General features: G+C 46.5%; 1 protein-coding gene across 1 annotated transcript in view; it reads right to left on the bottom strand.

Moving 5' to 3' along the window:
• Positions 1-18,252, bottom strand: part of LOC120978791 (protein FAM78B) — a 224,262-nt gene that overhangs the window by 28,288 nt on the left and 177,722 nt on the right. The window lies entirely within an intron of this gene.

Genomic DNA, 18,252 nt, shown 5'->3' with positions numbered 1-18,252 from the left:
TGAAATGATAGCTGAAGGGGTCTGGCTAACATACATTATGCCACCCCACACCGTAATCCCAGGAGTAGGACTGGTGAATCGTTCCCTTGTGAAGGCCTTTTCATAGCGTTGCCCACGTGGTCTCCAGACCAATCTCAGGCTATCGTTGGATCCTAAACAAAAGTGTGACTTATCGCTGTAATAGACTTCCATTCCAGGCTCCTTTGCCATCTTGCTCTGCACCACGATAGCCTTTGAGAGCAATGGCATGAGGAGCCTTCTGATGGTTTGTGTAGACACTATTTGCCAGCCTAGGCTTGGGATGTACTTGCAGTACAGAATGGATCACTATGCACTAATCAGACATGTCTGTGCAAAGGTTTGCCTCTATGCACCTCTTGCTGTCATTTCAGTTCGTTCTCCCAAACACCAGGACACGTAACGTCGAACAGTGCTGACATCTCGGCATAGGCACAAAGTGATCTGCCGGAGTGATAAACCAAGGTCTCTCAGTTCAAGGGTTCTGTTCATCTCAGTTTGCCACAAGTGGCAATAACTGTCACGTTGACAAACAGGAGGCATTGTACAATCATCCCACGTGACTTTTTTCAGGTTTCATATGGTTATACTTTGCTTTCAATCTGGCTTGTGGGATGCACCTCCCACATGCCACAATTTAGAGATAGTGCTTGAAAATGTGCAGATCTTAGCAACACCTGCTACTTTCTCGATGTGCATAAGCTTGCGTGTTTCAATTTCAATGTTGAGGAGTGTCATGTTATTGTCCGTATTGCCTCCTTGATTGATTTTTCCATCGCATTATACACTTTTCGTTTCCAAGGATTAGGGCCACTGCTGTAGCACAGATATGACGTGGCTGAGACAGGAGCTGCATATGCGTGCGTGATTCCATGGTCACCAGACAGGCCATGGCTTTTTCCTATAGTGTGCAAGTATGATCACGACTGCCGGATTGCAGCGGTGGCTGAAAGCCCTGGAAACAAGCAGTGTAGAATGGGACTTAAAATTGAATCAAGCCAGGAAAGGACGTGACATGGACAATCACAATACATTAGTAAGTACAAAGTGTATTAACTTTGTCTACATGATAAATGCCATTTACTTAAGTGAGAGAACCCCTTTAAAGGAGTTGTGCAAGAATTAGGAGAGATTAGCATCATGTCTACAGCAAGGGAACCCAGCTGAGCATCGCAGGCCTGGAGGAAAAGGAGCAGGAGGCCAGCTCTGGGAAGCAGGCAAGCTATCCTTTACAGGTCTGGCCAAGTGGGAGGGCTTGAATCCCCCCTCCCATTCTTGCCCAACCCCTTTAAGGAATTTCTGAGAAAACCGGTAGGGATGTCCTGGACAGCAGAGGAGCATCTTTCAGTCAGCACAGATAACACAGACAGTCCACTGCTTTCATTGGGAACTGGGAAACACACAGAGGCAGACTGACAGCCGGTCAAATGGAGTCCAAAGATGAATCCTTTGAATTCCATTTAACCCATTAAAATCAATGTACCATTCCCAGATTAACAATATGGAGATCTTATTTTCTTGTAACAAAATGATGACCGAGTGTATTGCATAAATGTGGGGGAAACCCAAGAGATCATGCTTTAAATGGCATCTAATGATTACTGTAAGGCGGTTTTACCTTCTCACCTACTAAAGTTGTGATTTGGTAATGACTCCCCTGCCTGTAGATTAATGTTGGTGCTGTCATATCATTTCCTCTATGTATCCAGTAAACAGACTATTTCCTTGCTGTCTAATCAAGTGTTGGATCAACTCTGTCTTTTCCACCGCTATTTATACACGCCCGCATATCCACCTGCACATAATTGGACTCAATTAGCACAGCGTGGAAAGACATAGAATATTTTAACTCACTGACTCTTCAGGTCTGCCTCTATGGAAACCCTATTATAAAAAGCCATAATACAGCTGTGTGCATGAAGCCTTATATGTAGTCAATTTTGCTAAGACCAGAATAATTGTCCAGTGAATATATGCAAAACCAGCAACAATGAAAAGTAAAAATATAATTTACTGCTATTGAAAAATGATCATCTATTCCATATGATATGGTTGATTAGTAACACATAAAAGTTTGCCTAATCTGTACCGTACCACTTTTACAGTCCAGTATGCAAACATTGTTCACAGCATATGCAATACTGATAATATCTGTCAATCACATCTTCAAAGTTTTGTTATTCAGTTACTATAAGGCTCCCTGCACACGAACGCGTGCACCCCGTGGTCGTGCTGCGGGCAGCAATGCACGAACACAGTCCGCGGGGCAGCCGCAGCGGATCGCGGACCCATTCAATTTAATGGGTCCGCGATCTGGCCGTTCCGCAAAAAGATAGAACATGTCCTATCTTTATGCGGAACGGAAGTACGGGACGAAACCCCACGGAAGCACTCCGTAGTGCTTCCGTAGGGTTCCGTGCTTCCGTTCTGCACCATCCCACAACTCTGGATTTGCGGACCCATTCAAGTGAATGGGTCCGCATCCGTGATGCGGAATGCCCATGGAACGGCACCCGTGTATTGCGGATCCGCAAATGCGGTCCGCAATACGGCAACGGGAAGCACACGTTCGTGTGCAGGGGGCCTAACTTTGTCATTTGAAATATTCAAAATTAGGCTTTGTTCAAAAATGTTTTGAAAGTTGACATATTTAATTTGACAACATCGCAGTGTCCTAGGTGTTCTAGGGCAGGTATATAGTTAATGTGAGAATCCATGGTAGTCTAGCGCAGAGAGGGGGTTAATGTAAAAATCCCTGGTAGTTTTTGCCAGTGAATGAGTTCATTACAATATCCCTGGCAGTCTAGGACAATGAAGGGGATAATATCAGCATATTTGGTGGTCTAGAGCAGTAAAGGGGTTAATGTCAGGGAGCAGGAAGGTTAATTTAAGATTCCTGGTGAATGACGGTGCTGCATAACTAGGTCCAGTGGTTACAGTCTGTTCATTTGGCCAGTAATACATGATACACGAAATTACACAGCAGTTTACAGCTAATTTTAGTGTACTTCAAGAGAAAAAACGGATTCAACACAGATGGGAAATTATCAGTTTTTAGAAGTAGAATATGGACAAGTTTTTTATTGCCTATCTGAATAAACCATTCACACGCAAATAATTAATGTTCCTAGAGAAGTGACCCCACTTTGGAAACTATGGGGCACATTTATTAAGACCGGCGTTTTAGACACCAGTCTTAGGCTACTTCCGTACTTGCTTGCCGGATCAGGCAAAACGTATGCCAACTGAATGCATTTTAAGACGGATCAGGATCCTGATCCGTCTTACAAATGTATTGCAATAACGGATCCGTCTGTCATACGGACAAACGGATCCGTTACGATTTTTTTTTCACATTTTTACTGATCTGCGCATGCGCAGACCAGAAGGACGGATCCGGCATACCGGTATTAATACATTCCTATGTAAAAAAAATGCCAGATCCGGCATTCAGGCAAGTCTTCAGTTATTTGGCCGGAGATAAAACCGTAGCATGCTGCGGTTTTATCTTTTGCCTGATCAGTCAAAAAGACTGAACTGAAGACATCCTGATGCATCCTGAACGGATTGCTCTCCATTCAGAATGCATGGGGATAAAACTGATCAGTTGTTTTCCGGTATAGAGCCCCTAGGACGGAACTCAATGCTGGCAAAGAAAAACGCTAGTGTGAAAGTACCCTTAATAAGGCCTTGCACTGGATCCACCAAAGTGATGAAGAGGCCCAGGCCTCTCCATAACTTCGGCGCATCCAGCGCCAGTTCTAAATGTAAGACAGCTTCAAGGAATTTATCAAGGGGTGGAGTAACCATTTTGACACCACAGGTATTTTGCAGAAATGAATGAGCAGGGGACCAAGTTTTCCACATATATCGCATTTCAGTGCCGGACATGCTGTGTCCAGCTCGAGTCATCTGCAACTCACATCACAACGATTATATTGCTAGGCGGGTTCTACTGGGTATAGATATCCCATAAACATGAATATAAATTACTGTATGGGCACATGTATTAAGGCCGATTAATTGGCCTGTATTTGTGGGAGGGGCGCCCTGCCCTATATCTAGGACGCACCTTTCTCCAGAGGGGACGGACGGCAGCAGTGTTCCTGTTACAGCCGGCGGCGTCAGCATCTCCTAGGCGACAGAGCGTCACTTCCGGTCGGCGCTTCCTCCGGCGTCCTGTTCCTCCTCGTGCGGCTGCCTCAGCGCAGTGTCGGCTCCTTAGTCCGGTCGGTGGGGTCGGTCCCTCTAAGGTATGAGAGGGACATCCCCACACCGGAACGGCAGTCTGGCAGCACGCCCCGCTCCCACGTGACTTGCACGCAGGTAGCAGGAGTCAGCGGGACTCCGTTCGTATATTTGCTGGGGCTACTCGCATTAGGCTCTATCTTTCTGCATTGGGGGAGGCTTGTAAGGGAGTAAGGACTGGGGGAGGGGGGGGAATGTCAATGAGAAGGCTAGTCTTTGAGGGCGGAGTTTCAATCTGCCTGATTAATCACAGCCTAGCTGTTTTTAACTTTTCTGTCAAGACGAATTTGGTATATTCACCATGACTGTTATATGGGGGGCAAAGTCTGGCACGGGCCGCCGTGCTGTCAGTTAGGTAGGGGGTTAATGCCATGCAGTGTGATGGTGATGAGTTGTTGGGGGTAGTACCCCCAGTAACAGGCGCCCCTAGACGTAGGCCAGCAGGGGCACGCCAGACCCTTCACATTGTATGGCATTTTATTCCATTGTTCTGTTTCAGATGGGCAGGTTTCTCACTTGCCTGTCTTCATACACTTGTCGCAATTTGCTTGCTACGTAGATAGCTGTGTTTTATTTTGGCATATGCACGTCAGCCGTTCAGCCAACTCCGTGAGAACCCCGGCAATCTGACAATCGTGTCTCGTCCCCCAGCTTCGGGCCACCTGAACGCAGGCGCAAGCGTTGTTAAAAAAAAAAAAAACCGTATTCTGCTTAATTCGTGCGAACAGGTCTATTTCCACGGTTGGTTCCTTGTGTTCTTCTCGTATCAGCATCATGTCCGGTTTCCGGTAAGGTCCTCCTTCTTTGTCTCTAATTTATTTTCAACTGTCACACGTCTCCTCTTTCTCCGTACCTGTCAGGTGGTCACCAGGGTCAGTTACCTTTGCATGATGGTTTCTGCAGTGGCGGTGGTGGTGTCTAGGCACGGGTGGTAGTCAAATTGTTGCTAAACAGTAGTAGTGACGGTCCGTTTTTTGCTTGCTTTACAGTCACAGAGAGCATGTCAGCTAGGTTGCCGGAAGACAAGTTGGTTAGGGTCCGCGCAGCCATTCACAGTTTCGTCACTGGTAGGGTCACCACCAAGGTGGAACTGCAGTCGTTGTTAGGCATGTAAAGTGTGCGATGCGCGTCATTCCTCAGGGTAGGTTTTCGTAGCCAGATTGTTACCACTCCCACTGTCATAGCTATCATCCAGCCATGTCTCAGTTATTCCCACTGTCATAGCTATCATCCAGCCGTGTCTCAGTTATTCCCACTGTCATAGCTATCATCCAGCCGTGTCTCAGTTATTCCCACTGTCATAGCTATCATCCAGCCATGTCTCAGTTATTCCCACTGTCATAGCTATCATCCAGCCATGTCTCAGTTATTCCCACTGTCATAGCTATCATCCAGCCATGTCTCAGTTATTCCCACTGTCATAGCTATCATCCAGCCGTGTCTCAGTTATTCCCACTGTCATAGCCATCATCCAGCCGTGTCTCAGTTATTCCCACTGTCATAGCTATTATCCAGCCGTGTCTCAGTTATTCCCACTGTCATAGCTATCATCCAGCCGTGTCTCAGTTATTCCCACTGTCATAGCTATCATCCAGCCGTGTCTCAGTTATTCCCACTGTCATAGCTATCATCCAGCCATGTCTCAGTTATTCCCACTGTCATAGCTATCATCCAGCCATGTCTCAGTTATTCCCACTGTCATAGCTATCATCCAGCCATGTCTCAGTTATTCCCACTGTCATAGCTATCATCCAGCCGTGTCTCAGTTATTCCCACTGTCATAGCCATCATCCAGCCGTGTCTCAGTTATTCCCACTGTCATAGCTATTATCCAGCCGTGTCTCAGTTATTCCCACTGTCATAGCTATCATCCAGCCGTGTCTCAGTTATTCCCACTGTCATAGCTATCATCCAGCCGTGTCTCAGTTATTCCCACTGTCATAGCCATCATCCAGCCAGGTCTCAGTTATTCCCACTGTCATAGCTATCATCCAGCCGTGTCTCAGTTATTCCCACTGTCATAGCTATCATCCAGCCGTGTCTCAGTTATTCCCACTGTCATAGCTATTATCCAGCCGTGTCTGTTATTCCCACTGTCATAGCTATCATCCAGCCGTGTCTCAGTTATTCCCACTGTCATAGCTATCATCCAGCCGTGTCTCAGTTATTCCCACTGTCATAGCCATCATCCAGCCAGGTCTCAGTTATTCCCACTGTCATAGCTATCATCCAGCCATGTCTCAGTTATTCCCACTGTCATAGCTATCATCCAGCCGTGTCTCAGTTATTCCCACTGTCATAGCTATCATCCAGCCATGTCTCAGTTATTCCCACTGTCATAGCTATCATCCAGCCATGTCTCAGTTATTCCCACTGTCATAGCTGTCATCCAGCCATGTCTCAGTTATTCCCACTGCCATAGCTATCATCCAGCCGTGTCTCAGTTATTACCATTATGTCATAGCTATCATCCAGCCATGTCTCAGATATTCCCACTGTCATAGCTATCATCCAGCCGTGTCTCAGTTATTCCCACTGTCATAGCTATCCTCCCGCCATGTCTCAGTTATTCCCACTATGTCATAGCCATCATCCAGCCATGTCTCAGTTATTCCCCCTGTCATAGCTATCATCCAGCCGTGTCTCAGTTATTCCCACTGTCATAGCTATCATCCAGCCATGTCTCAGTTATTCCCACTGCCATAGCTATCATCCAGCCGTGTCTCAGTTATTCCCACTGTCATAGCTATCATCCAGCCGTGTCTCAGTTATTCCCACTGTCATAGCTATCATCCAGCCATGTCTCAGTTATTCCCACTGTCATAGCTATCATCCAGCCGTGTCTCAGTTATTCCCACTGTCATAGCCATCATCCAGCCAGGTCTCAGTTATTCCCACTGTCATAGCTATCATCCAGCCATGTCTGTTATTCCCACTGCCATAGCTATCATCCAGCCGTGTCTCAGTTATTCCCACTGTCATAGCTATCATCCAGCCGTGTCTCAGTTATTCCCACTGTCATAGCTATCATCCAGCCGTGTCTCAGTCATTCCCTGTCAGGATAGTCCAGTGTTCCTGGACAGTCAAGCGCAAGCGGATTTGAGCATGTGGGACCACTTCTTGAGTCATTGGAATGGCGTGTCCATGTTTGTCCCGGCGGTCTCCCACAACTCCCCCGTCATATTCTCCAACAGCGGGGTCAGCACTGGTTTCGCTGCTATTTTTGGCCCCCATTGGCTGAATGGGGCGTGGCCGGAGGAGTTTTGCGAGGCCACGGGAATTTCCAGGCAACGGAGGCTAGGGACCTGTATCCCGTGGTGGCAGCAGCGCATGTTTAGGGCAACCATTGGACAGGCCGTACTGTGGTCTAAATGACCAAGACCTCCCAGTCAGGTCCCCCTACCCAGGTCAAATTCTTCCCCACGTCTCACAAATGGGGTCCGGTCCACGTCCTGCAGGGATTGTCAGGGGCACTGGCCGGTCGCGGCACTAACACCCCACTGTTACCCTTCGGGACAGCAGCGTTGTCTACCTCCCAATTCATAGCGCATGCGCGTATACTGGCGGTCAATCTAGGTTTTGACCCCCTCACGGTGTCAGGGCATTCGTTCAGGGTTGGGGCAGCCTCGGCCGCTTCAGGAATCAGGTGCCAGCCCACATTATCCGTAAGTTGGGCCGGTGGCGCTCGTCTTGTTACAGCCGTTATGTTCCGAACCCCGTTAGCGAGATTTCTTGTGCCTTTCAGAATTTGGCGTTGTAATACGTCAATGAACACGCTTTGTATTTTCATGCTGGGTTTTTGGCCTCTTTCAGGTGTACTCTCGACGGAAGCGGTTATGGCACAACTCAAGCCGCTAGTTCTGTTGGGGCATACATTAGGGGGTAGGTTCTTTCACATATAGCCCCGACCACAAGTATTAAGGCCGATTAATTGGCCTGTATTTGTGGGAGGGGCGCCCTGCCCTATATCTAGGACGCACCTTTCTCCAGAGGGGACGGACGGCAGCAGTGTTCCCCTCCCAGCCCGCCCTTTTCCTTTCACTCTCCTACAGGGTATGCCCTCTTTCAGGTGTACTCTCGACGGAAGCGGTTATGGCACAACTCAAGCCGCTAGTTCTGTTGGGGCATACATTAGGGGGTAGGTTCTTTCACATATAGCCCCGACCACAAATAAGGGCTTTGAAACTCACAACCCCCCCCTCAATTGTTAGGTGGCTCCAATTCTCTGAAATGTGGATGTAAACTTGCTGTTTGGGTATGTGGCAGGGTTCATAAAGGAAAGACCACCTTTTGGCTTTTGCAGTGCAGATTTTGACGGATTCGTTTATGGGCACCATGTTGCTTTTGAACATCCTCCATACAATTATGTTCTGAGAACCATAAAAAGCTGTGTGAGAGCTTATTTCTTTTTTAGAGGAATGAGTTGCCATTATCATTGTTTCTAAGTACCTATGGAGTACATATTTCACCTTTTGGGAAGCAGGAAAAAGAAAAGGCAGCACTACTGCCATTGCTTTTGGGTGTACACTGTGCAGAAAAAACATGTTTACTTTATTCTGCTAGTTTGTACGATTACAGAGATACCAATTTTATATAGTTTTTTTTTTATATTTAGTATTTTTTCCTTTCTACTTGTCAAGAGCCATAACTTTTTTATTTTTCCGTTCACATATCATAGCTTGTGTTTTGCTTCTACTTTCTAATGGCACCATTTAATATTCCATATGATAGATCAGGAAGCAGGAAAAAAAAAGAAATTCATTTTTCGAATGTTCACTGTGTGGAAAAAAAGAAACGTTATCTTATTTTGCGGGTCTGTACAATTACAGTGATACCAAATTTAAGCTGCATTCACATATAGTCTTAGCATTTTGCAAGGCTTTCTGTCGGAGGTATACATCTGAATGCCTTAAAACGTATGGCTACTTTCACACTTGCGTTTAAATTTTTCGGCATTGAGATCTCAATACCGGAGAAAACGCTTCCGTTTTGTCCCCATTTATTGTCAATGGGGACAAAACGGAACTGAACAGAACAGAATGCACCAGAATGCATTGCGTTCCCATACCGGAGAGAAAACCGCATCAAACTCGGATGCGGAACAAAACGGATCCGGCATGACCCATAACCCATAATGCAAGTCAATGGGGACGGATCAGTTTTCCCAGACACAATAGAAAATGGATCCGTTCCCCATTGACTTTCAATGGTGTTCATGACGGATCCATCATTGCAATGTTAAAGATAATACAAATGGATCCGTTCATAATGGATGCAGATGGTTGTATTATCAGTAAAGAAAGCGTTTTTGTTGGACACTGCCGCATCAAGTGTGAAAGTAACCTAAATGGACTGAAAAAATGGGTTAAGAAGAAGTTGAAGGACTCATCTTTGGACTCAGTATGACCTGTTTTTCATTCCTTGTTGGGATTTCTTGCTGGGCAGAATAACATAGTAGACGGCAATATTCTGACCAGCAGAAATACCAGAAAGAAACTGACAGCAGGTCCAATGGAGTCCAAAGATGAATCCTTTGAATTCCATTTAACCCATCAAAATCAATGTACCCATCGCATATGTCTGAATACCATTTTCAGGTATACCCCAATAGAAAGCCCTGTGAAGGACTAGAATACTATGTGAATGCAGCCTTAAATAATTTGTGTTGTGTTTTAACAAAAAAATGTAAAACTCTGAAAAAAAATTTGTTTGCATTGGCATATTCTGATACCCAGAACTTTATATATTGTAGTCTATACAGCTTTGTTTTGCAGGGAGGGCAGTGGTTGTTATCGATATTTTGGGGGTATATATGACATTTTATTCTAAAAAACAGTTAATTGGGCACTTTGATTTTTATCTTTTACAGTCTTAGGCCTCCTGCACACGACCTTTTTTTTCCCCGTTTACTGGCCGTTTTTTGCGGTCCGTATACGGAACCATTCATTTCAATGGTTCCGCCAAAAAAACGGAATGTAATCCGTATGCATTCCGTTTCCATATTTCTGTTCCGTTTAAAGATAGAACATGTCCTATTATTGCCCGCAAATCACGTTCCGTGGCTCCATTTAAGTCAATGGGTCCGCAAAAAAAACGTTTTTTGCGAAACAATCTATTGAAAATGTTATGCCCAGCCCAATTTTATCTATGTAATTACTGTATACTGTATATTTCATACGGAAAAACGGAACGGAAAAACGGAACAGAAATGGAAACACAACGGAGACAAAAAACGGAACAACGGATCCGTGAAAAACGGACCGCAAAACACTGAAAAAGCCATACGGTCGTGTGCAGGAGGCCTTAGGTCTCCTGCACACGACCGTTTTTCCCCCCGTTTACTGGCTGTTTTTTGCGTTCCGTATACGGAACCATTCATTTCAATGGTTCCGCAAAAAAAACTGAATGTACTCCGTATGCATTCCGTTTCCATATTTCCGTTCCGTTTAAAGATAGAACATGTCCTATTATTGCCCGCAAATCACGTTCAGTGGCTCCATTCAAGTCAATGGGTCCGCAAAAAAACGGAACACATACGGAAATGCATCCGTATGTCTTCCGTTTCCGTTCCGTTTTTTGCGGAACCATCTATTGAAAATGTTATGCCCAGCCCAATTTTATCTATGTAATTACTGTATACTGTATATGCCATACGGAAAAACGGAAGGGAAAAACGGAACAGAAATGAAAACACAACGGAAACAAAAAACGGAACAACGGATCCGTGAAAAACAGACCGCAAAACACTGAAAAAGCCATACGGTCGTGTGCAGGAGCCCTTAGGCTACTTTTACACTAGCGGCAGGACGGCTCCGACAGGCTGTTCACCCTGTCGGATCCGTCCTGCCGCTATTTCGCCGTGCCGCCGCTCCACAGTGAGAGGCTGCCAGACTAAAAAGTCGGACATGCAGTACTTTTAGGCTGGTTTCACACGGGTGTTGCGGATTGGGGCCGGATGCGTTCAGAGTGCGTTCAGAGTGCGTTCAGTGAAACTCGCACTATTTTGCAAGCAAGTTCAGTCAGTTTTGTCTGCGGTTGCGTTTAGTTGTTCAGTTTTTTCCGCGCGGGTGATGCATTTTTCATTTTTTTTTAATGCGTTTTTCACTCGTGTGATAAAAAACGGAATGTTTACAAACAACATCTCTTAGCAACCATCAGTGAAAAACGCATCGCACCCGCACTTGCTTGCGGATGCAATGCGTTTTTCACGCAGCCCCATTCACTTCTATGAGGCCAGGGCTGCGTGAAAAACGCTGAATATAGAACATGCTGCGATTTTCACGCAACGCAGAACTGATGCGTGAAAAACAACGCTCATATACACAGCCCCATAGAAATGAATGGGTCAGGATTCAGTGCGGGTGCTATGCGTTCATGTCACGCATTGCACCCGCGCGGAAAACTCGCTCGTGTGAAAGGGACCTTAGTCCGGCAGCTTTTTAAGATGTGGCGGGTCCAGTGATATTTATATAGTTTTTTTATCTGCCTGAGGCCTCATGCACACGGCCGTTGCCCTGCCGTGGCCGTATTGCGGCCCGCAAACAGTGGGTCTGCAATATGCAGGCAACGGCTGTGTGCTTCCCGCATCACGAATGCAGACCCACTTGAATGGGTCCGCAATCCGGAGCTTTTTATGCGGTGCGGATGGATCATGGACCTATTAAAGTTGAATGTGTCTCGATCCGTCCCGGCCGCCGCACGGACGTTGCCCGTGCATTTGGGACCACAAGTTGCGGTTCCCAATGCACGGAACGGCCGCACAATGGCCATGTGCATGAGGCCTGATGCAGGTTTTGAAGGGATTGTTCCATCTTGCCATTTCCAATGGCGATACGATACAAGGTTCTGGCCCCAGGTTGCCTGTTTTTGTAACTCCCATTGTAGTGAATGGGAACTCTGCAAACAGCATACCAGAACAAGCTACCCTGCTAATGTAACTTTGGAAGATATTGAAGCAGGGTAGCTTGTTCTGCTATGCTGTTTGCGTAACTTAGTTGACTACAATGGAAGTTAAGAAAATAGCAGAGTTCCTATCTGCTCAGGCTGTTTCTGTAAGCCTGGCCACCTGGGGCAGGTGCTTAGTCCATTCTTGCTGTCGAAACAACGAGATGGGACAACCCTTTTAACAGAAATTTACTACAGCAGACCTGGAAGCCTTCAGAAGGCCCCAGGTTACCATAGTAACCAAATGGCTCTCATAATCTCCTTGAGTGGGGGCTGTTTGGTCACCGGAGAAAACCCCCTCCCTCTATATGTATACAGATACTGTTTTGCAAATAACCAAGGCATCTGAGAGGTTGAGTGTCCATGATCAGAGCTGTCTCTGATCACAAACTCTGGAAGAGGCTGCCTGCTGTGTAAACCATCTGGCACCCACCAACTATAGCCTTCAGCTCCTGAGGCAGCACTATCTTTATAGACCTGTCACTGGCCGCACATTTAGGATGGATGTCAGAAAGAGGTTAAAAACAAACATGCAGATTATTATTTTTTATTTTGGCACCATTGATGCCCATGCTCTGTCTGTTAAGACCCCTATGTAGTAATACAAAAGGTGAACTATAGTTCTATGCAGGAAGTCAATGCACATGGAATTAAAAATTAACTTTCACTATTTGTACCACTGAGGACTTTCAGGTTTGTAACAGTATATTTCCGGTATATATACAGGAAATGATGTTTGGCTAGTAAAGAATTAGTGGACAATGTAATAACTAGTGTTGAGGTAAGCGAAGCATTCAACGTGGAATCCTGTCCAAAGTATTGGAAAACTTTGATTCGCAACGAATGTGAATTTCCTCACGCTTCGTAGCAACTAATCAGTTTTTCCTAAAATGGAGCCAGCTATTCCGCAGGTAGCCATCCCCTGTGATGTCACCTCCCTATAAAATCCTCATCGCACGTGGTCTCAGCTATCGTCCTGTGAGCTGAGCTTAGGGAGAGACGTGGCAAGAGCTCATGCGCTAGGGACAGTGTGGCGGAAAACAAAAGAATATTGGAGAGGGAGACTGCAGAGAGAATGTATCGCTGTATGCATTACGTTCTAGTGCGCCGACATTCACAGTTATCCGTTATTTTAGTGATACAGTTACTTTGCCTCAGTATTGAAGGCAGATGTCATATATGGCTGCGTGCATCACTGTGCAGTGCACCAACCTTCATAGCTAATCCATTCTGTTAGCTGCAACATTATGTTGTGTCCGTATTACGGGCAGGTGTAATTCATCGCCCTGGATTAGGCAGTGGCTGAGGGAGAGACAACAGAGGGTTGTAGTCAGTGGAGTATATTCAGACCAAGGTCTTGTTACCAGTGGGGTACCTCAGGGATCTGTTCTGGGACCCATATTGTTTAATATCTTTATCAGTGAAATTGCAGAAGGCCTCGATGGTAAGGTTTGTCTTTTTGCTGATGACACAAAGACTTGTAACAGGGTTGATGTTCCTGGAGGGATACACCAAATGGAAAAGGACTTAGGAAAACTAGAGGAATGGTCAAAAATCTGGCAACTAAAATCTAATGTTGATAAGTGCAAGATAATGCACCTGGGACGTAAAAACCCAAGAGCAGAATATAAAATCAGTGATACAGTCCTAACCTCAGTATCTGAGGAAAGGGATTTAGGGGTCATTATTTCAGAAGACTTAAAGGTAGGCAGACAATGTCATAGAGCAGCAGGAAATGCTAGCAGACTGCTTGGGTGTATAGGGAGAGGCATTACCAGTAGAAAGAGGGAGGTGCTCATGCCGCTCTACAGAGCACTAGTGAGACCTCATTTGGAGTATTGTGCGCAGTACTGGAGACCATATCTCCAGAAGGATATTGATACTTTGGAGAGAGTTCAGAGAAGAGCTACTAAACTGGTACATGGATTGCAGGATAAAACTTACCAGGAAAGATTAAAGGACCTTAACATGTATAGCTTGGAAGAAAGACGAGACAGAGGGGATATGATAGAAACTTTTAGAGTAAATCATTTTTATTGGCATTTTAGTGGAACATAAGGGAAAGCCACATATCATAGTCTGTTGACTTACATCTGTAAATGCCCATTCAGTAGGCTTGCATATAGTGCAACAGTATAAGTAGGTAGTTTGCATAGAGAGAATAAAGTACAATAAGGTCCGCAACAAATAGACCGTAACATTCAAGGTAAGGGGGGGTAGGAAAAAGGGGGGGAGGGGAGGAGGGCCCTAAAGTAACATCTATTAATGTCTGACATAGTTGAGTAATACAAATCTATCTAAGTTCCAGTGTTCCTTTCTTGCCATAGATAGGCGGATCAGTTCTGTCATTCAGGGTGAGTAATTGGGACCATGGAGCCATGGGCCACAAGTAAGTTGCTTGGATTTGAGGGAAATAGTCGTGTAAGGTACAGAATGTTCATATCTGCACGATGTATTGACCTCTTGTATGACTTCAGCTAAAGTCGGTGGGGCGGGTTGCTTCCAATGACGCGTAATAATCAGCTTAGCGCTAAGTAGGATATGTCCTGCAATATTTCTATATACTGGGGGGATAGTATGAATACCCAGGAACAAGAGAGCCAGTTCAGGAAGAGGATCTATTCTCTGGACCACTACTCCTGAGATCAAGTCGAAAACACTGTGCCAATAGGGGGTGAGTATGGGGCATTCCCACAAGATGTGAAGTAGGGAGCCTCTAGCCCCACATCCTCGCCAGCATCCTCGCCATATTGTGTTTAATCTCTGTGGGGTAAAGTACCATTGTAGGAGGGTCTTAAGTCCTGCTTCATAGTGCGTAATACATTTAAAGTTAGAAACCAGAAATTTGATAGCTAGGATCCAGTCCTCGTTCAAGAAGGTCTTTCCCAGTTCTAGTTCCCATTTTTAAATGGGTAGAGTCTTGGTGAAAGTGGCTTTATCCTCTAATATGTTGTATACGTATCGTGTGGATTGTCTTTTAAAGAGGGATGGGAATTGGAATAATCTCAGTATGCAAGAGTTTATTGAGGGTGGAGATTGGGTAATTTTTGCAATAAAGTGTCGGATACGCAAGTAGTTATAGAATTCTGTATGCGGCAATGCGAATAAGCGGTGAAGTGAGTCAAAGGGGAGGAGATGGCCATCTGGCATTATTTGGGATATAGAAGTGATCCTCGCCAGTTCGTTAAGTTGATGTCAGTGATGCTGAGTTCCAATGTGTTTATAGTGGCCAGTGGTAAGAGGGTGGAGTTTGAGTCTCTCTGAGTTCTGTGTATTGTGGACCATAGATTGCTAGCATGTTGTATCGTTAGTAATTCATTGTGTGGTTGGGACGGGTTCCATAGCAAATGGATCAGATAATCTTTCAAAGTAGCGTGTTTAATTGTATAGGATTCAATCTGGATCCAGGCTTTAGTGTCGTCAGGGGTCCACCATTCCCGGGCAAAGGAGAGTGCTATTGCTCGGAAGTAGTCCTTAACATCAGGAAGGCCTAGTCCGCCGAGATGTTTTTTCTTGGTTAGTAATGCTCTGGCTACTCTGGGTTTGGTTGGACCCCAGACGTACTTACCCATAATCGACTGAGCCTTTTTGAAGAATGTTGCAGGAACTGGGATTGGGGGGGCACGAAAAATATATATAAGTTTGGGGAGGGTCATCATTTGGAAGGATGCCACTCTACCCACCCAGGACAATGCTTTCATAGAGAAACTGTTTAGGTCTTGCAGCATGGTGGTTAGAAGGGTATGGTAATTCCTGCTATAAAGAAGGGAGCAAGGCGAAGTAATCTTAACTCCTAGGTATGGGATCTCTGACGTTTGCCAGTCCAGTTCATGGATGGATTTTAGAGAGGCTATTTCCTCTGGTGGCATGTTAATGGGCAGACCTTGGGATTTAGTGTTATTAATCTTATAGTAGGAGAGGGAGCCATAATGTGAAATCATTTTTAGGGCAGTTTCTAGTGACTTAATGGGATCAGTTAATGTGAGGATGATATCATCCGCATAAAGTGTGATTTTATGGGATCTTCCCCCTATCTCCACTCCAGCTATTAGAGGGGAATTTCTGATAGTCTGTGCTAAAGGTTCCAATGCTAGGATAAACAATAAAGGTGATAAGGGGCATCCCTGCCTGGATTCATTAGTGATTTCAAAGGAGTCAGATAGTACTCCATTGACCCACACTTTTGTGGATGGAGAAGAATAAAGGCAATGGATGGCTTGTAGTATTTGTCCACAGAAGCCCATGTGGCGGAGTGTCGAAAATGCGTAATCCCAATGCAGGCGATCAAACGCTTTTTCTGCATCTAATGTAATCGCCAGCATTGGGAGATCACGCACCTCAACGTAGTTAAATAAGTTTACAATCCGCCTGGTGTTATCCGATGCTTGCCGTCCAGTCACAAATCCGGTTTGGTCAGGGTAGATCAGTAAAGGGAGGAGTGGAGCTAACCTATTAGCGATGGCTTTGGCAAATATTTTTATGTCAGAGTTAGGCCTCATGCACACGACCGTTGTGTGCATCCGTGGCCATTGTGCCGTTTTCCGTTTTTTTTTCGCGGACCCATTGACTTTCAATGGGTCCGTGGAAAAATCGGAAAATGCACTGTTTTGCAGCCGAGACCGTGATCCGTGTATCCTGTCCGTCAAAAAAATATGACCTGTCCTATTTTTTTGACGGACAACGGTTCACGGACCCATTCAAGTCAATGGGTCCGTGAAAGAACACGGATGCACACAAGATTGGCATCCGTGTTTGTGATCCGTGGCCGTAGGTTACTTTTATATAGACGGATCCGAAGATCCGTCTGCATAAAAGCTTTTTCAGAGCTGAGTTTTCACTTCGTGAAAACTCAGAACCGACAGTATATTCTAACACAGAGGCGTTCCCATGGTGATGGGGACGCTTCAGGTTAGAATATACTAAAAGAACTGTGTACATGACTGCCCCCTGCTGCCTGGCAGGTGCTGCCAGGCAGCAGGGGGCAGCCCCCCTGCCCCTGTAGTTAACACATTGGTGGCCAGTGTGGCCCCCCCCCTCCCCTGTAGTTAACTCAATGGTGGCCAGTGCGGCCGGCCCCCCTCCCTCCCCTGTAGTTAACTCATTGGTGGCCAGTGGGCCCCCCCTCCCTCCCCTGTAGTTAACTCGTTGGTGGCCAGTGGGCCCCCCCCTCCCTCCCCTGTAGTTAACTCGTTGGTGGCCAGTGGACCCCCCCCTCCCTCCCCTGTAGTTAACTCGTTGGTGGCCAGTGGGCCCCCCCCTCCCTCCCCTGTAGTTAACTCGTTGGTGGCCAGTGGGCCTTCTCCCCTCCCTCCCCCTCCTAATTAAAATCTCCCCCCTATCATTGGTGGCAGCGGAGAGTACCGATCGGAGTCCCAGTTTAATCGCTGGGGCTCCGATCGGTAACCATGGCAACCAGGACGCTACTGCAGTCCCGGTTGCCATGGTTACTTAGCAATTTGTAGAACCATTATACTTACCTGCGAGCTGCGATGTCTGCGTCCGGCCGGGAGCTCCTCCTACTGGTAAGTGACAGGTCATGTCACTTACCAGTAGGAGGAGCTCCCGGCCGGACGCAGACATCGCAGCTCGCAGGTAAGTATAATGGTTCTACAAATTGCTAAGTAACCATGGCAACCGGGACTGCAGTAGCGTCCTGGTTGCCATGGTTACCGATCGGAGCCCCAGCGATTAAACTGGGACTCCGATCGGTACTCTCCGCTGCCACCAATGATAGGGGGGAGATTTTAATTAGGAGGGGGAGGGAGGGGAGAAGGCCCACTGGCCACCAACGAGTTAACTACAGGGGAGGGAGGGGGGGGCCCACTGGCCACCAACGAGTTAACTACAGGGGAGGGAGGGGGGCCGGCCGCACTGGCCACCAATGAGTTAACTACAGGGGAGGGGGGGGGCGGCCGCACAGGCCACCAATGAGTTAACTACAGGGGAGGGGGAGGGGCGGCCACACTGGCCACCAATGTGTTAACTACAGGGGGGGCTGCCCCCTGCTGCCTGACAGCACCTGCCAGGCAGCAGGGGGCAGTC

Source organism: Bufo bufo, chromosome 9, assembly GCF_905171765.1.
Source record: "Bufo bufo chromosome 9, aBufBuf1.1, whole genome shotgun sequence".
Taxonomy (NCBI): domain Eukaryota; kingdom Metazoa; phylum Chordata; class Amphibia; order Anura; family Bufonidae; genus Bufo; species Bufo bufo.
The sequence above is the reverse complement of the archived record's forward strand: the minus strand, read 5'-3'. Positions and strand labels throughout refer to the sequence as shown.